The sequence below is a fragment of the Symsagittifera roscoffensis genome, chromosome 1, assembly GCF_963678635.1.
Source record: "Symsagittifera roscoffensis chromosome 1, txSymRosc1.1, whole genome shotgun sequence".
Lineage (NCBI taxonomy): Eukaryota > Metazoa > Xenacoelomorpha > Acoela > Convolutidae > Symsagittifera > Symsagittifera roscoffensis.
The window spans coordinates 36,041,720-36,059,834 of NC_087062.1; the positions used below are offsets into that span (position 1 = coordinate 36,041,720).

The 18,115-nt window shown below is 35.1% G+C and overlaps 1 protein-coding gene across 1 annotated transcript in view; it reads left to right on the plus strand.

Annotated features, from left to right (window-relative positions):
- The first annotated feature begins 9,616 nt into the window (after window positions 1–9,616).
- The window catches only part of LOC134856703 (solute carrier family 22 member 13-like), a 33,639-nt gene continuing 25,140 nt past the window's right edge, over window positions 9,617–18,115 (plus strand). Inside the window, exon 1 of the mRNA XM_063872974.1 lies at window positions 9,617–9,761. The gene's annotated coding sequence lies outside the window, so the exon portion shown is untranslated. The remainder of the gene's footprint in view (window positions 9,762–18,115) is intronic.

Here is an 18,115-nt window from a genome sequence, read left to right on the forward strand (position 1 = left end):
TTTTGACAAAAGGATTGTGTCGAGTGGGCCATGAAGATCAAAAACTTGATTTATTTAGTGTTTTAAATTTTTTATTGGTGGTCCTGATTAGTTTTATTTTGTCAGTTAAATTTTCTTTTTCTATCAATGGAAAGGTGTCTTTTTTGTGTGGTTGTTGTTTGATTGTCTTTTGTTGGGTATTATTTTTTATCCAATGTGAATAAGGAATTGGTTTGAATGTGGATGTTCCTAATAGATCTACTTCATAGTGGTTATTTTGACAATCTAAATAGAGTGGGAAATGTTGTATGTTATTTATCTGTGACTGATCTATATCAGATTTTACTGCATATTTGCATTCTAATCTTGGTGATGTTTCATTTTTTGCAAGATAGAATTTAATATTTTGTTGTATTCCAACTGTAGTTTTTCGTGTAAGTAGTTCAGGTGGTGTATTTATACTTAATGTATCTAGTAGTGCAAGGTTTTTTCCTGCTGTCGAAACTATATGTACGTTTGGGAATTTCATTAGAATTAATTGAAATCTGTAAACTCTATGGTTTGGGTTTGATTTTTGTGTGAAAAGAAATCTTATTGGTTTGTGATCTGTAAATAGAAATGTTGGATGTTTTGATCCAAGTATCAGAATTTCGTATTCGGTAAGTGTGTATATTATAGCTGTGCATTCTCTCATGAGAGTAGAGAGTCGTAGTTCAGCTTGTGTAAATAAACGAGAGTTTGCTGATATAAGATTCATTTTATTTGTTCCACTGTGTGATTGTAGTAATGCTGCGCCGATGCCAAATTTTGAAGCATCGCACAAAGCATCGCACAATGGTTGATTTGGATCTGGGATTGTATTTGATATTTGTTCTGTTAATAATTTTTTAATTTCTTCGAATCTTGTTTGGTGTTCGGTGGTCCATTCGAAGTTATTTTGTTGTCTAAGGATGTTATAGAAAGGTCTTAAGTATAATTGCATTTCGTATAAATATTTACTTAAAAAAATTAACATTCCAAGAAATTCTTGGATTTTCTTTTTATTTGTGGGTGGTTGAAGTTTCTGAATTGCGTGTATTTGTGATTCCAATGGATTTAAAGTGTTACTTTCGATAATGTGGCCAAGAAAATTTACGCGTGTTAAGAACAAACGTGATTTGTCTGGGGCTGCTTTCATGTTTTCATTTTTGAGTATTTGATGATATTGTTCTAAAATTATAAATATTTCGTCTTTCGTTTGTGATTGCATGAAAACATCATCTAAGTATGCGATTGCATGTTTTTTTAGTATACGTGGTCTAAAAATTTTACTCATAACAGCTGAAAAAGCTGCTGGTCCTATAGAAATTCCATAGAATAATCTATTGAATTCGTATTGTTGATTTCCAACAACCAATTGTGTTAACCGTTGTGATTTTTCATCTAGTGGCATTTGATTGTATGCACTATTCATATCTGTGGTTGTGAAGTATTTACCATTTATTTTTGTTAGAATTACTTGAATAGGTTCAATGGACCAATTGCATTTTGATTCGTCAATTAGTGAATTGAGGTATCTAGCATCCAGAACGATTTTTAATGATTCTCCTTTAGTTAAGATGATAACTGGGTTGACAAAGGTATTAACTTTTGGTTGTTCTTCTTTATTTACTGGTGATATAATATCATATAGTTCTAAAATGTCAAGTATTCTGTTTACTTTACCTTCTAAAGGTATCCGTACTTTACTTGCTCTTTGCTTTTTGAAAACTGCGTCAGGTTTTAAAGGTAAATGTAGTGGTGAAAGGTGGTGTAAAGGTAAATGTAGTGGTGAACTTTTCCAACATCGAAATTTGATGTTGCATAAACTGTTGGATATTTTAATAATAGTTCGGCTAATTTGTCGAATTCGTTTTGTGTTATTTGAGAATGTTGAAAAATAAACATTGTTATAAACTTTTGTTGCTCTTCCGTATAATGTGATATTTTAAACGTTGGTTTAAAATATGGTGTTTTTGTGAAGTAGTCAGTGTTTTTTTTTCGTTGCTTATCAAATTGTTTATTGATAATTCTTCATCAAGAATTGTGGAGTGGCATATATATAATACTTGTAATATGTTATTGACTCGATATGCGACTTCATTTGTGGGTAATGTTGTGGCATTTGTTTCACAGTATCCTAAGAGTCCTAAGGGTAGTGTTATCTGGTATGGTGAATTGTTATACACGTGTAATGAAATAATATCTGTTGAGTTTGAATGTTTCATATATTTTATGGATGAAATTGTGAATCGAAAAAAATTATGGATGGGTTTAAATTCAAGGTCTGACATAAAGAGATGTTGTTTGTTTTGGTCTTTATCGTACTGGTAGACTTGTTTGATTGAAAAGTTATGTACATTTCATGATAGTGGTTTCAGTTATTTTCGTTCCTGGTTGTATATAGGATGAAATTTGGAAAAAAATGGTGGTTGTTTGTTTAATCTTTGATAGAATATTAAGGCTGTGTTTTTTGTTCTTGTGTACTTATCTTTTATCTGAAGTTTGCTAATTAAAATGTTTATTGTGGGAATATACTTAGTTATAAATGGTATGCAAATGATATTGTGTTTTATGTCTGTAATGTGAAAAGTTTGTTTAAATGGTTTGCTTAGTATTTTATTTTGTTCCATTGTTCTAGTGGGAACAAGGAAAAGTTGGATTTTTCCATAATTTACTAATGTTGAGCCTCGTGCTGTTGCTAGTTTGCTGGCTGTTTTTATTGGTGTTAGGATTGGGTGTAACGTTTTGCTTTCATTCCAAGTAGGGATGTTAATAATATTGGTTTCTGCTTCTGAGTCAATTAAAAAATCTTTTTCAAGATCTGGTGGTTGAAATTCTTTACTTTTTGGGCTTTCTAGGAGAAATGGGATTGTCCAATTTTTTTCTCTTGGCAGTTTTTTTTGTATATTTTGGTAAATGTGATTTTCGAGCGTTGTTTTTCGTTATTGACTACTGTGTTTATTTCATTTACATTTTGTTCAACTGGTACATTATTTCTTATGGGTCTAGTAAAACAGTCTTGAAGAAGTTCCGATGGCTTTTCGTAAATGTGTGAAGTGAAGGGTTGTTCGTATAGAATGGGTTCGTAGTCGTTTTCGTCTGTGATCATATTAACTGAGATAGTGTTATTTGTGTCACTTTCTCTGTCTGTTGATTCACAATTAATGTGGTTTAATTGTATTTCGGTACTTTCTGTGTTGTCAATACCAGGGGGATCTGAATTTTTTCCTTCAGTTGCTTGTACCTGATTAATTTTTCGCTGATGTTTCGGTGTGTTACTTCTATATTTGTGTTGGGAATCAGGGTAACGATTGTTGTTTCGATAAGGGGATTGAGAATAATTTCTTCGATTGTTATAATTGGGATTCCTATTTTGTGAGAGTTGTTTTGTGACCTATTATAGTAATTGTTATTGTTTCTTTGATAGTTAGATCTGTTGTATGAATTGTTTCTTGATCTGTTGTTTTGGTAACGTTGATTTCTATTGTTTCAATGACTTCTATTCCTATTATTTGAATAGTTTCTATTTCTATTGTATGATGAATTTCGTGATCTTTCGTTTGAGTAGTGTCTATTCCTAGAGTTTGAGTGGGAATTGGTATTAGATGAATATTCTCTTCTGTTTGATTTTGAACGTGAATAGTTGTTTCTATACTGATTATTTTGGCTATTTGATCGACTATATAAACTTTTTGAGAAATTTCCTGAACTTCTTTGTTCTGGTGATCTACCTCTGTAGTTAGAGTTATAGGGTGATTGGTTTCTTCAGTAATTTGAGTTATTTGGGAGCGGTTTACCAGAGCTGTTATTACTATGTATATTTTTGTTTGGTAAATTTTGATCTTTTTTCATGTGATGATAGAATGATTTATTTGGTTCTTTGTACTTCTGTGGCTTGTTCTGGTTATCTTGTTGTTTTTGTCTACATTCGGCAATGCTGTGCCCGTATCTTCGGCAATAATTACACCATTTCTTGAAAGATGGTTTAGCTTTGAAAGTGGAATTTTTCTCATATATGTTCAAAATTTCAGTAAGTTTTTCAGTTATGTCTATATCTGAATCGTGTATGTTGTTTATATGAGTAGTATTTGTTTCGATTCTATTAACGTAGTGTAGTATGAGATTTTCTGTTTCTTCAAGTTTCATTGTGACTTCTGCTTGTTCTAGTTTATCAACTAATTTTCCAAAATCTAAATCTGGTTCTCGAATTGATGAGGGATGTGATGCTCTCTTTTTAATAGCTATTTTTCCTAATTGAGGTGTTAGAGTCATCATTAAAATTTCTGTCATTTTCGTGTTTTCATAATCATGAGTGTTCAGTGAATATGCTTTTCGAACTAGTGTTTCGATTCTATTTGCGAATTGTTTAATTGTCTCGTTTGGTAGTCTGCGAATTTCATTACATAAAACTCTTTGGTGTTGTTTATTTCTTTCAGAATCAAACATTTTTGAAAATTCTTGTGTAAATCTTTTCCAATCTGTTTTTATGATTATTGGTAAAACTGAAAAGCATTTCTGGGCTGCGCCATCAAGTGTTGTTTGGATTAACGCTGTGCGTCTATCTATCCAATTTTGATGGAGTGGTGTATTATTTGGTTCAGGTCCGATATTTAAAATTGAATTTGATGTGGCTGCGTTTAATTAGTCTTCTACAGAATGTTCAGGGTCTGTGCCTTTGAATACCATTAATGGTTTATTTGATGTTATTGATGATCCACCCATGAGGTATGGATTTATAGTCATCTGTAGTGATTCTGCGGCATTAGGCATTTGTGAAAATTTTGTCAGTTGATTTTTTGTTATTTCATGTTGTAAATAATATGGTAATGGTATTTCATTTTGCATTTCTGTTGGTTGATATTAATTAGTGTTTACTGGGTTTTGCCTTTGTATTGGTTGATATGATGCTGTATAGGTTGGATTTTGCGTTTGCAACAGTTGGTGATTTTGTGTATTAGCTAGGTTTTGTGGATAAAATTTGTATTTCGGGATGCTTGATTTGGTCGAAGTGGTTTTCCGCGGTATTCTTTTGTATATGGTGCGAAAATATCTGGTTGATAATGATCATCATCATCTGATGATAGATAATTAGGTGTATAGTAAGGTGCTTTTTTGTTTATTTTGGTATGGTTGTTTACTGTTTTTATTCTGTTGAAAAAATGGGTAGTTTTCACTTGATCTGTTGGACTTCGTGGGTTGTCATTAAATTTTACGAAATTTGATGTTTGTTGTTGGAAATTTTGTCGTTGTAAAAATGAAGGATTTTGCGGGTTTGTACGAGGAGGTTTAAGTTTTTGTGATCTATTTACGTAGATATAATTGTGTTCTGCAAAATTACTTCTGGTGAATGTTCTTGTTTTTGTGGAGGTTTCTTCGTTGGTCTAAATGTTTGGTAATCCATATGTGAATATTTTGGAGCAACCGAGGGTTTAACCGTAGATTGCAACGTTACTTGAGGAAATATTGAAGTCTTTGGTTTTGGTGTTGTAAGGTTTGGATGTATTGGTGAAGTACTTTGCTGTGTAGTTGTTACAATTGTTTCAACTGTTTCTTCATTTATAAAATGTGATGGTGTTTGAATATCCTGTTGTGTAAGATTTCTAGTTCCATTTAAATTTTCTTGTTGTACAAGAGTTGAACTTAAACTATTATTTTGGCTTCTATCGGGTAAAAATGAGTTATAACTTAAAGGTATTGCTTCTGTTGTGAGTGGAATTATTTTTACATAATCTTTGTGAATACTTATTGTACTGATTGTTTTGACTTGAGATGTCTATTGGAATGTTCAGGAATAGTGGATGAGACCAATCAGGGTCCCAAATGTAATCTGATTTTTCGGCAATGACAGTGTCATCATTTGTACTTCGGGGTCTAAATTTTTTTCGTGCTTGTGCAATTAAATCTATATTGTGGGTAAAATAGTCATTCATAAACCATGCTAAGATTTTTGTAAATCGTGTTTGACATTTGGTGAAATTTCATTGTTTGAAAATTTTTCACGAATTGTGTTCAAAAATGCTGAGAGTGCGGCAATTTCATTTCGTACATTTGTTTGTCTTGATTTTTGAACCGGTGATGTGCTTTCGGTTTCTGTTTTTTCTAGTATAGATAATTAATTATATAGTATTGCCAAAACATTGTTAGTGAAAACTGAATTTGCTCTCTGTGAATTTTGATGTTGTATGTTTTTAATGTATTCTGTGAATACTTTTGAAAATTCTATGTCGACATCATATGTTTGGATAACATATTTGCCATGAAATTTACTTGCTGTACTGAGTTCTGTGGTGTAGATTCCATATTGTTGGGTTAAGTTAGATATTCTTTTTATATAATGATCGAAAATTTGTCTTTTGATTTTTATTTCTGGGAATTCTGCTTTACATGGGCTAATCCCTTGTTCAAATATATTTACGATCAGATTATGGCAAAATTGTATTTGTCCTCTGTCTTCAGTGAGTGGAATGATGATAAATGGGAAAACAGAGTCTTCGTCTGGACTTTCGTTACTTGGGTTTTGGCTCATTTTTTCGTTTTATGATTATGACTGTTAGTGCGTAATGTTCAATGTGTCTGATTGGTTGGTTCCAACTGTATAAACGTACTGGTTTATTTTTGTATATCTTTTTTATTCTTTTTTTCCTTGTTTTGATGAATGTGATGTAGCTTCTGAGTCGGAAAAGTATAATCGATTGTGAACTGGGTGATTTTTTGTTTGTTTGTGCGGTGTAATTACAAGATCGTATGCTTCATTATTTATCTCACAATTGTGTAGTACGATTGTTTGTTTATTTCCTAAATTGTTCAGTGACATAAGGTTTAGGATGAAGGGTGCAAGATTGTTATTGGTGATTTTAATATCCTAGACTGTTAGTCCTTACGATTTTTTGGTTAGCTTAACCTGGGTCTTTTATGTAGTGTTGGAGAACAAAGTATATATCGATTTCGAAGAATGATTGTTACTTTCTCGCGGCTATTCTAAGTTAAGGTGTTAACTTGCTTAATCTTACTTAGGGGTAGTGATTGTGTTCAAGGGTTGGATAATAGTAAATCGATCCACAAGGTTCAGGTCAGGTATACTTAGAACATAGGTAGTTCGTTAGATACTATTTTAATACTTACTAAGATTTAAGATTTAGCCTGGGTTAGGTAAGAGAGGATGAATAACCGAAGTTCGTCACTGTTTAGCTTAATTTTAATGGTTAGCGTGATTGAAAAATTTCTATTAGTCCTGGGTCTTTGAAAGGTTTGGGTAGTGAATCGACGTTTGAGTTCGTTAGACACTTTTTTAATCGTGCGGGGGAGAACAAAATTGTTCTATTTGATCCAAGGATAGGCCATGATGATCAAGATATCAATTTTTATGGTATAAAATGGATTTCATTTAATTATTTAAGGGAGATCCAAGGAAATCCAAGGGAGATTAGACACTTTTTTAATCGTGTGTGGGAGAACAAAATTGTTCTATTTGATCCAAGGATAGGCCATGATGATCAAGATATCAATTTTTATGGTATAAAATGGATTTCATTTAATTATTAAAGGGAGATCCAAGGAAAGCCTTGATGATCTAGTTTAAGATTGAACAAGTTGAAATTAAATAAAAAGAAAAATTTGGATGAGCCTTTAAAGATTAATTAAATTTATTTGATAGAAAGGCTTGGTGTTTTATGATATATTAGTGGTTTATTGATTGCTGTTATGTTTAGGTGATGAAGCTGGGGATGCCAGGATGATTTATATATACTAACAATTTATGATCATGTTAACTAATTTTTATTTTTCTTTTCAATAAATATATTTTTCAGATATCTTTTTGAATTTTACTGCAGTTTTAGAGGAAACAATTTGAGGTGTTTTTTAAAATCGTTATTGTACAATAGTAAATGGGATTTAGCGCCTGAAATAATCATTGAAGATTTTTTTTCAAGGTTTCTATCTTTGCAGATGAAAATCTAAATTCATTGCTAGTAAAACTTTAAATATAAAAGTTTGTTTTGGCTTTTGCCGTACGACCATGAAACTTGATGGTAAGTTTCTTCGTAGTCGTAGACCATCTCTTGTCGGAGGCCTTCTTCCAATACCTGGTAGTTCTCGTATTGTACGGAATAGCAGCTCTGATCTATTGAGTCGTAGAGACATTTCAATTAAATTATTATCATGTAACATTTTTTTAAAAGTTTTTGTCTATTTCTAATCTATCTGTTAGTTCTAAGCTAATTTGTTTTTTAAGGTCTTGTTCGAGACTTACGGCCGCACCAGATGAGTTAGGTTCGAGGTGTTACTCATAGAGTAATTTCGGATAGGGTACACCGTCTGCTCGTCACGCTATCTTATTTTCGGCCGGATAGATTCGTGCAACTTCTTAGTCTAATACCGATCCTAATCTTACTCTTATATCTACTAGTCTCAGGGTGTTTAACTAGTCTCTGCTAGGCTCAAAAGATCTAGACTATACTGGCTTATTGCGATTGCTAAAAGTCTCTTGGAGAGGTAACTAATTTCTAAGTTAAATTCAAATCTCTCTGGTGCTGAAGTTACAAGTAATTTCAGCACTTACAAGTAAGTGGGTTGTTAGTTAGATGGATCGTGATTGGTTTATATTAAATATTTTATAGAGATGAAATATCCAATTTATAACTAATAATAAATATAGTTTATATCTGGTTCCAGTTTCAAGATTTACGAAAATTTCGATGAAGTTCCCAAAAAATAAGAAAAAAAAACTATTTTTTTTTTCAATGCTTTCCCAAACAAAGACGCAACATGGTTTCAACTGGTTAGAATTGCATGATCCCATAGAACCGCAACGGTTTCTCTGAGTCTGCACGCTCGCTCGCTTGCTTTACCGGTGCCATCTTTGACTTTGCTGAACTTTGCAAACATCACCATTTAAAAAACATATCAAACTTAATTCTTTGAGGTCTGAAAATACCTATTTTTCTCTCACAATTTGAAGTTGTCCCATTTTTGTCGCTACGGTTTGATCATGAAACCACGATTTCATCGACGCAGCATCGTTAATCGACTAGCAACATGTATCTTCCGCTAGTTGTGAACACAAATATCAATTCATAGTTCTTTCACTCGCTTCTTTTCTCGTCGGCTCATCCAAAAGGAAAAGAAGCACATGCACTGTTGTATTCTTCGATCAAACAGTGCTTGGTTTGAACCGCAAACAGTGCTTGGTTTGAACCGCAAACAGTGCTTGGATTGAAACGTGGTTCATTTATACACCTCTTTGTTTTGATTCAACCACAAAACCAGAGCTGAACTCCCCCTTGAGTACCATATTTTTGGGTTCCAGAAACAACTACCAAGACCCTTCCGACTTTTTGAACCACTGGTTTTTACATTTTCATTGCTTGACTTTAATTTGACTTTAATTTTTCGGCTCAAATCAACCATAGGCCCTGCGTGACTATAGATTTTTGGTCGCACTATGACATCTGGTTCGCCCACTTCGGTCGAAACATAAAATGGAATCCTCGACTCGGGACATAGTCATAACCTTCGCTGTATAGATAAAACTGCAAAGTCATTTGTTGGAAGAACTTTCTGAACTGTTTTCGAACAATCCAAAAGTTATATTTATAAAACAGATAACTTAGATTAACTCAATCCCAAAAACAAGTAAAATGTTCTTTCACTACAAATGATTGACTAACTGAATACATCTGCCATCGACTTGGTAATTTTTATTTCAGAATAGCAAATTAGACACTAGCCTTGAGCTTGAATCGCGAAGCCATTCCATTTAGGCAAGTTTTTTTCTCTCTTATATTATTCAGACCTTCAATATTTCTGTTTCGTGTGGTTTTTTTTTCAAACCAACCACTTTTTAACTAGCCATTTATTCACGGAGTTTTTTTACGCCACCTGAGCTCAAATTTGAAACAAGATTTCAAACATGTGAAAACTATCCCCTCACACGCTATATAAAGGACAAAGTGACAGATTTTGCTCCTAGTAACAATTCAATTAAGGCAAATAAGCTTTCTTCAACCAAATTGGAGCAAACAAGACTGCTCGTATATCAGGACAAAGCCCTGAATGTTCCAACTGTCCCGTAATTCATACCGAATAAATTTTGAGAAAAGTAAATATTGAAAATCTATAAATTTTGGACAAAAACATAGTGTGAAATTGTGAATATGAAAGTAATACGACCGATAAACTAGCCTCATTTCAGTTTGGATACATTTTGTTGTGCGGGATAATTTGCCACGCATAAATAATTCGCGTTACGCTCTCAACCTTATGAATAAGCCATTCAAAGCGCGCATAATTTCGTAAAGAAAATTGCCAATTTGGCAACTTTCAAACTTCAAAAACTTTACAAAAAACAATTGGAGCTAAAATTTGTTTGAACCCAGGAAGTTGATATCTTCAATGGAGTATGAGAAGTTTTTGTTGAAAACTATTATTTTGATCAGCGAAAATTGACTGAATAAAAAAACCACACCGAGCATAAATATTCCGTTTTCTTCGAAAATCGGAACAATTAAATCTCAGGTTACGCGTTAAAAGAGCGAAATATATCGCGAGTTAATTGCCTAAAATTGGCTATAAAGGTAATCTTTAAACTACCATACCCGCATCCAAGTTTAGGCGTAAATAATCGATTATAACGGATTATTATGATGATTTTTTGACAATTATAATCGATTATTATTACCAAATGCGATTTATAATTGATTATAATCGTGATATTTTCCAAGAGTTTATAATCTCTTATAATCGATTATAATTGATTATAATTGATTATAGTTCTTACTAAAAACCCTTAAAATCAATTATAATCGATTATAATCGTTTATTTTGCCAAAACTTTCCTATATTCGAATTATATCTTATGGGTTATAATTTTTGTGTCAATAATAAAATCTCTAAAAGAGAGATCTCTTGAACACTTTGGTTCATCTGAACACAAAGTTTTACCACGGAAAAAAAATTTCATAGAGATCCTTTCATATAAGTGGAAAGGTTCTCGCAGTAGATGAAAAAAAAACTTTCCGAATCAAACATGAAACTAAATCAATTTGCTGATGTTTTGGTGTTTAAAAAAGCTTAAAATATGCATCTCAAAACAACTGTAATGGGGAAGAAATGAAAAAAAGAACAAATAAAATGAAAACTTTTAAAATTTGAATCAAGTGGAAAAATTTTAACAAGGCTGCTCGTATCAGGGCGATCCCCAAATGTTCCGACCTTTAAGGTTTATGGAGCAGTAATAACATAAAAAAATTAAATAAAATAAAAGAAAATGAAATTTTTTTTGTAAAATTTGAAATTTTTTAATGAAAATCATCCCCCCACACGCCATATAAAGTACAAAAAGATAGATTTTGTTTCTGCTAACAAATCAATTATGGCAAATAAGCTTCGTTCAACCAATTTGGAACAATTTCTAAGACGTACACAAAAAGCATAAAATATAAGCAATTTAGATGCAACTTCGAAGACAAAAATGGACACACAAAAGGGATTATAATCAATTATAATCAATTATAATGGATTTTTGTGCAAAACTAAAAAAATAGAAATTTGAATAAAAATAATGGATTATAATCAATTATAATCGATTATAATTGTATCAAAAAATAGACGAATAAATAATCGATTATAATTGATTATAATGGATTATAATTAATTATAATTTGAATTTAAAAAGAGAGATTATAATCGATTATTAATTGATTAAAATTGATTGTTTCTCAATTATAGTGAGACTGGTACTAAAATCGTAATATAATCGATTATTAACGCTTGAAACTGGATGCGGGTAATTTTGCAAAAGCTGATCATAGGCGAAAAATCTCAGGACAACAAGTCATTTCGAATCATTTTTGAAAAATGCGTCGAAATTTGTCTGAAAAAAAAACTGATCTGAGCACAAATATTTTGTTACTTTGTTATGAAAGTCAGAACCATAATGATTAACCTCTGATCAATATCTATAAGCAAACTGAGGGTTTAAATTTTCCAGCTTAGCCAATTTGAGACAATTAACGCGCTACATTCTTCTTGCTACAAACGCGTCAGCGGCAATTTGTTTCAGCTCAGAAAACATTTTAAATTGCAGTGAAGTAGGCTGCTTAGTTTGATGATTACATTACTAGACTCAAAATAAATCACGATAAAAATTACAGGTGGTATTGATCAGACCCTATTCCTGGAAAAAGTATGTTTCTGGACATATCTCAAATAATATAAAACCACTAACAGCTCTTATTAAGTGAATAGCGCAGGCAAATAGCTATTTTGCAAGACGTGACCTTCGTTGCGCATAATTTGACGTTGATCAATGATTTTTAAAGTGAGGTTGAATTCCTTTTCATATTGACAATGAAAAAAAAAATTTCAAAATGAAATAAAAAAGTCCATCAAACTTGCTCTGTACTCGCAATTGTTGGTATTAGCGCGAACGTATGAATATTTTGACTGCCTTTGTAGACGTTCAAGGGAAGTCAAGTTATTCAAGTTTTTACCCTAAGACCATTATTTGAGAAAACATAGTAAGTTTGATGGACTCTTTTTAGTCATTTTGAAGAACTTTTATAAATTGTCAATGTCGAAGATAAATCAACCTCATTTTAAAAATCCGGGCTCAACGTCAAGTTATGTGCAACGAGTGTTACGTCTTGCATAACCGCTATTTACCTTCGCTTTTCGCCTAATAAAGACCGTCATGAAATTTGTTGGTGGTTTTTTTTAAATCTCAGATAGGTCCAAAAACATACTTTTGCCTGGAGTAGTGTCTGATCAACACACCGTCTGTAACCCGTCCAGAACATTTGTCCAAATACAAATTACTAACTACGAAATTCAGAAAACTCAGCCAAAAATACAAACAAACTGCCAGAATGCTTTTTGGGGGATGATTAGGGGCGGATAAGACTGAGTTTTTGGGGAGGAAGTGTCTGGGGTGCAAATGGCTGGTCACGGGAGCAAAAATAACGCCAAAGGTCCTCACGAAATTCCTAGTTGGGAAATTAACAGCGTTTCTTGATAAAAAATGGTAAATACATCAAATAAGAAACGATTTCCTTGGTATCTCAACTACTTCTCTAATTGATTGTGCGAAGACTTGTTTGGAGTTTGTCACGAGCAATTTATGAAAACTTATTTGGTTTACATGTAACACCTTGTCAATTTTTAAAATTATATATAAAAAAAACGCTTTGTCTGTTTTTTGCTTCGAATGAAATTTTGAGTATTTTATTTTTACCGCAAAGTTTTGCATCAAATACACGTCAACTCAGTGTTAATGATATATAAAGTTCGAACTTTGTGATTCGAGCAATTTCAGAAAATCTTTCAGGATAATTCCCGAAATTACTTAACTTAACGCATATTCCGGCGTCACTCACAATTCAGCTCAAAATGGCAGAAAAACAAAAATAATAATGTTTTTCTACCTTTAGGCATATACGACCGTACAAAGTGAAAAAAAATGTGTGGGATGCCTTTTTATTCGAACAAACTTCGTGTGGGGGCATCCTCTTGAGGGGCAACCTGGCGCTCAGCCTTATACCCGTGTTGAGGTGTTCGACTTATATTTCGACCGTACTCGGTCGAACTCATGGATGTTGTTTGACCCAAAAATCCATAATTGAAAACACACCCTTTCGGTCGAACATTATTTCGAAACATAGTCGAAATCTTGGTCGAAATATAGTAAAACACTGATTCGAAAGATAGACTAATGCATAGTAGAAACATAAAAGAACACTATTTCGAGTCATAGTCCAACAAAAATCCAATTTATTGAAGTCGAACGCAAATTTAATGTGGTCGAAACGAAACAGTCGAACAAAGAGTTGAACAAAATGCTAGGTCGAAATATTGTCTTATGCAGTCTCAAAACATAGACGAACTCGGCAAATGGGCTACTCATGATCTAAAACAAAAACCCGAGAAGCGATTTTTTGCCCAAAAAAAAAAATTTGATATTGAAGTTATGATGTGCTGAGAAAAAATCCAAATTTTTGAGCCATTCAAATCGATCAACTTGATTAATTAAAAAATAAGTGTATTCATGTCAAAACTAAAATTTCAACTCATTTAACTAATTGTTGGTGAAAATTATCAGGGTAGATCACTTTCTGAATTGCGTAAATTACACACAATCTTAAAAACATTTGATTGAAACATAGTCATTTTTGGTCCAGTCAATCGACACAGCACGCTTGCGACGAACACAGTCGAAAACAATTGTCAAGTCGGTGGAAACAAAGCCAGCTGGATCGAACACGTTTTTTATTTGGTCGAGTTGGTCAAAAAGAGCACGCTCGGGTCGAACACAGTCGAATATTTATTTTTGCTTTGGCCCAGTCGTTCGATACAAGTCAGTTTGTGTCGAGTTGGTCAGAACATAGCATTGTCGAACAGTCGAACACTTTTTTTCCCTTGGTCCAGTCGGCCGAAAGATGAGTAGAATACAGTCAAACACTTGTTTCCTTTGGTAGAGTCGGTCGAAAGATAGAACTCATGGGTAGAAAACAGTCGAACACTTTTTTCCATCGGTCGATTTGGTCGCAACATAGCATTCCTGGTTCAAAAACAATCAAATCCATTTTTAATTTCGTCCAGTCAGACAAAACATAGCCACTTTGAGTCGAGTCACTCCAAACATAGCATGCCTGGGTCGATCGCAGTCAAATATTTTTTTTCTTTTGGTCGATTCGGTCGAAACAACGCACGTTTGGGTCAAACAGAGTCGAGTATTTTTGCAATTGGTTCGAGTCGGTGAAAAAATAGTCACTTTGCGTGGAGTCGATCGAAGCACAGCATGCTTGGGTCGAACACAGTCGAACATATTTTCCTTCGGTCGAGTCGGTCAAAACAAAGCACGCTTGGGTCGAACATAGTCGAACTTTTTTTTACTTTGTTCAAGTCGGTCGAAACATGTCCAGTTTGGGTCGAGTTGGTCGAAACATAGCGCGCTTGGGTCGAAGAGTGTCGACATTTTTTTGCATTGGTCGAGTCGATTAAAACGTAGCATGCTTGGGTCGAGTGCAGTCGAAGATTTTTCCGTTGGTCGAGTCGGTCGGAAGATAGCACGCTGGGGTCGAAGATCGTCGAACACTTTTTTTCATCGGTTGGTTGTGACTTGGCCAGTTCAGGTCGAGTCGGTCGAAACAAAGCTTTTTTTAGGCCGGATACAGTCGAAGGTATTTTTCTTTGGTCGAGTCACTCGAGGCATAGCATGCTTGCGATGAAACAATCGATTTTTTTTTGGTACAGGTTCAGATGGACAAATTGTAATTTGTAATTGTTGAGTCGGTCGAAAGATAGCCAATTTGGGTCGAGTCCGTCAAAACATAGCCACTTTGGTTCGAGTCACTCCAAACATAACATGCCTGGGTCGATCACAGTCAAATATTTTTTCTTTTGGTCGGTCGGTCGAAACATAACCAGTTTGGGTCAAATCTGTCAAAGCAACGCACGTTTGGGTCGAACACAGTCGAGTATTTTTGTACATCGTTCGAGTCGGTCGAAACAAAATCATTTTGCGTCGAGTCGATCGAAGCATAGCATGCTTGGGTCGAACACTGTCGAACATAATTTCCCTCGGTTGCGATGAAACCATTGTTTTTTTTTGGTATAGGTCCACTTGGACAAAACATAGCCAGTTTGGGTCGAGTCGGTCGAACTATAGCACGCTTGGGTCGAACACAGTCGAAAATTTTTTACTTTGTTCGAGGCGGTCGAATTATAGCCAGTTTGAGCCGAGTCGGTCAAAATATAGCACGCTTGGGTGGAAAACAATCGAACACTTTTTTATTTCGGTCAATGCGGTCGAAATATAGCCAGTTGGGGTCGAGTCGGTGGAAACATAAGAATTTTGGGCCGAACACAGTCGTATAATTTTTTCGTAGGTCGAGTCGTTCCCGACATAGCCACTATGGGCCGAGTCGGTCAAAACATAGCAAGCTTAGGGCGAACATATTTGAACACTTTTTGTAATTCGTTCGAGCCTGTCGCAGCATAGCCACTTTGGGTCGATTCGGTCAAAATATAGTACGCTTGGGTGAAAAACAGTCGAATTTTTTTTTTACTTCATTCAAGGCGGTCGAAAAATAATCAGGTGGGATCCAGTCGGTCGAAACATAGCAATCTTGGGCCGAACCCAGTCGAACACATTATTCCTGCGGTCGAGTTGGTCAAAACATAGCCATTATGGGTCGAGTCGGTCGAAACATAGCACGCCTGGGTCGAACACAGTCGAAAATATTTGTGCTTCGTTTGAGGCGTCGAAACATATCCAATTTGGGTCTGGTCGGTCAAAACACAGCACGCTTGGGTCAAACATTGTTGAACACTTTTTAGAATTGGTCGAGTCGGTCGAAACAAAACAATTTTGGGCCGAATACAGTCAAAGATATTTTTCTTTGGTGGAGTAACTCGAAATATAGCAGGCTTGGATCGAACACAGTCGTCGAACAATTTTTTCCCTTAATCCAGTAGGTCGGAAGAAGCCAGTATGGCTCGAGTCGGTCGAAATATAACACGCCTGGGTGGAAAACAGTCGAACACTTTTTTACTTCGTTCAAGGCGGTCGAAATATAGCCAGTTGGGGTCGAGTCGGTCGAAACATAGCAATCTTTAGCCAAACACAGTAGAACAAAGTTTTCCTTTGGTCGAGTCGTTCAGGACATAGCCAGTATGGGCCGAGTCGGTCAAAACATAGCACGCTTGGGTTGAACACATTTGAACATTTTTTGTAATTCGTCCGAGCCTGATCGAGCATAACCACTTTGTGTCGTTTCGGTCAAAATATAGCATGCTTGGGTGAAAAACAGTCGAACACTTTTTTACTTCGTTCAAGGCGGACGAAAAATAGCCAGTTGGGATCGAGTTGGTCGAAACTTAGCAATGTTGGGCCGAAGCCAGTCGAACACATTACTCATATGGTCGAGTCGGTCAAAACATAGCCATTATGGGTCGAGTCGGTCGAAACATAGCACGACTGGGTAGAACACAGTCGAAAATATTTGTACTTCGTTCTAGACGGTCGAAAAATAGCCAGTTGGGATCGAGTTGGTCAAAACATAGCAATCTTGGGCCGAACCCAGTCAAACACATTATTCCTGCGGTCGAGTCGATCAAAAAATAGCCAGTTTGTGCCTGGTCGGTCAAAACATAGCACGCTTGGGTTGAACACATTTGAACATTTTTTAGATTCGATTGAGTCGGTCGAAACAAAGCAATTTTGGGCCAATTACAGTCAAAGATATTTTTCTTTGGTAGAGTTACTCGAAATATAGCAGGCTTGGGTCGAACACAACCGTCGAAAAAAATTTCCTTTAATCCAATAGATCGAAAGAAGCCAGTATGGGTCGAGTCGGTCGAAACATAGCGCGATTGGGTCGAACACAGTCGAAGTTTTTTCTTAATTTTTTTTTGAGTCGGTCGAAAGATAGCCAGTTTGGGTAAAGTCCGTCAAACCATAGCCACTTTGGTTCGATTCACTCCAAACATAGCATGCCTGGGTCGATCACAGTCAAATATTTTTTCTTTTGGTCGAGTCGGTCGAAAAATAGGCAGTTTGAGTCAAGTCGGTCAAAACAACGCACGTTTGTGTCGAACACAGTCAAGTATTTTTGTACATCGTTCGAGTCGGTCGAAACAAAATCATTTTGCGTCGGGTCGATCGAAGCATAGCAAGCTTGAGTCGAACACAATCGAAGATAAGTTCCTTCAGTCGAGTCGGTCGAAACAAAGCACGCTGAGGTCGATCGCAGTCGAACACCTTTTTACTTTGTTCAAGTCGGTCGAAACATGTCCAGTTTGGGCCGAGTCGGTCAAACTTAGCACGCTTGGGTCGATTAAAACGTGGCATGCTTGGGTCTGTCACAGTCGAAGATTTTTGCGTTGGTCGAGTTGGTCGGAAGATAGCCAGTTTGGGTCGAAGCGGTTGAAACATAGCACGCTGGGCTCAAAGACCGTCGAAAATTTTTTAATTAGTTCGAGTCGGCTGAGACTTGGTCAGTTTAGGTCGAGTCGGTCGAAACAAAGCTTTTTAAGGCCGGATACAGCGAAGCTATTTTTCTTTGGTCGAGTCACTCGAAGCATAGCATGCTTGGATCAAACACAGTCGAATATGATT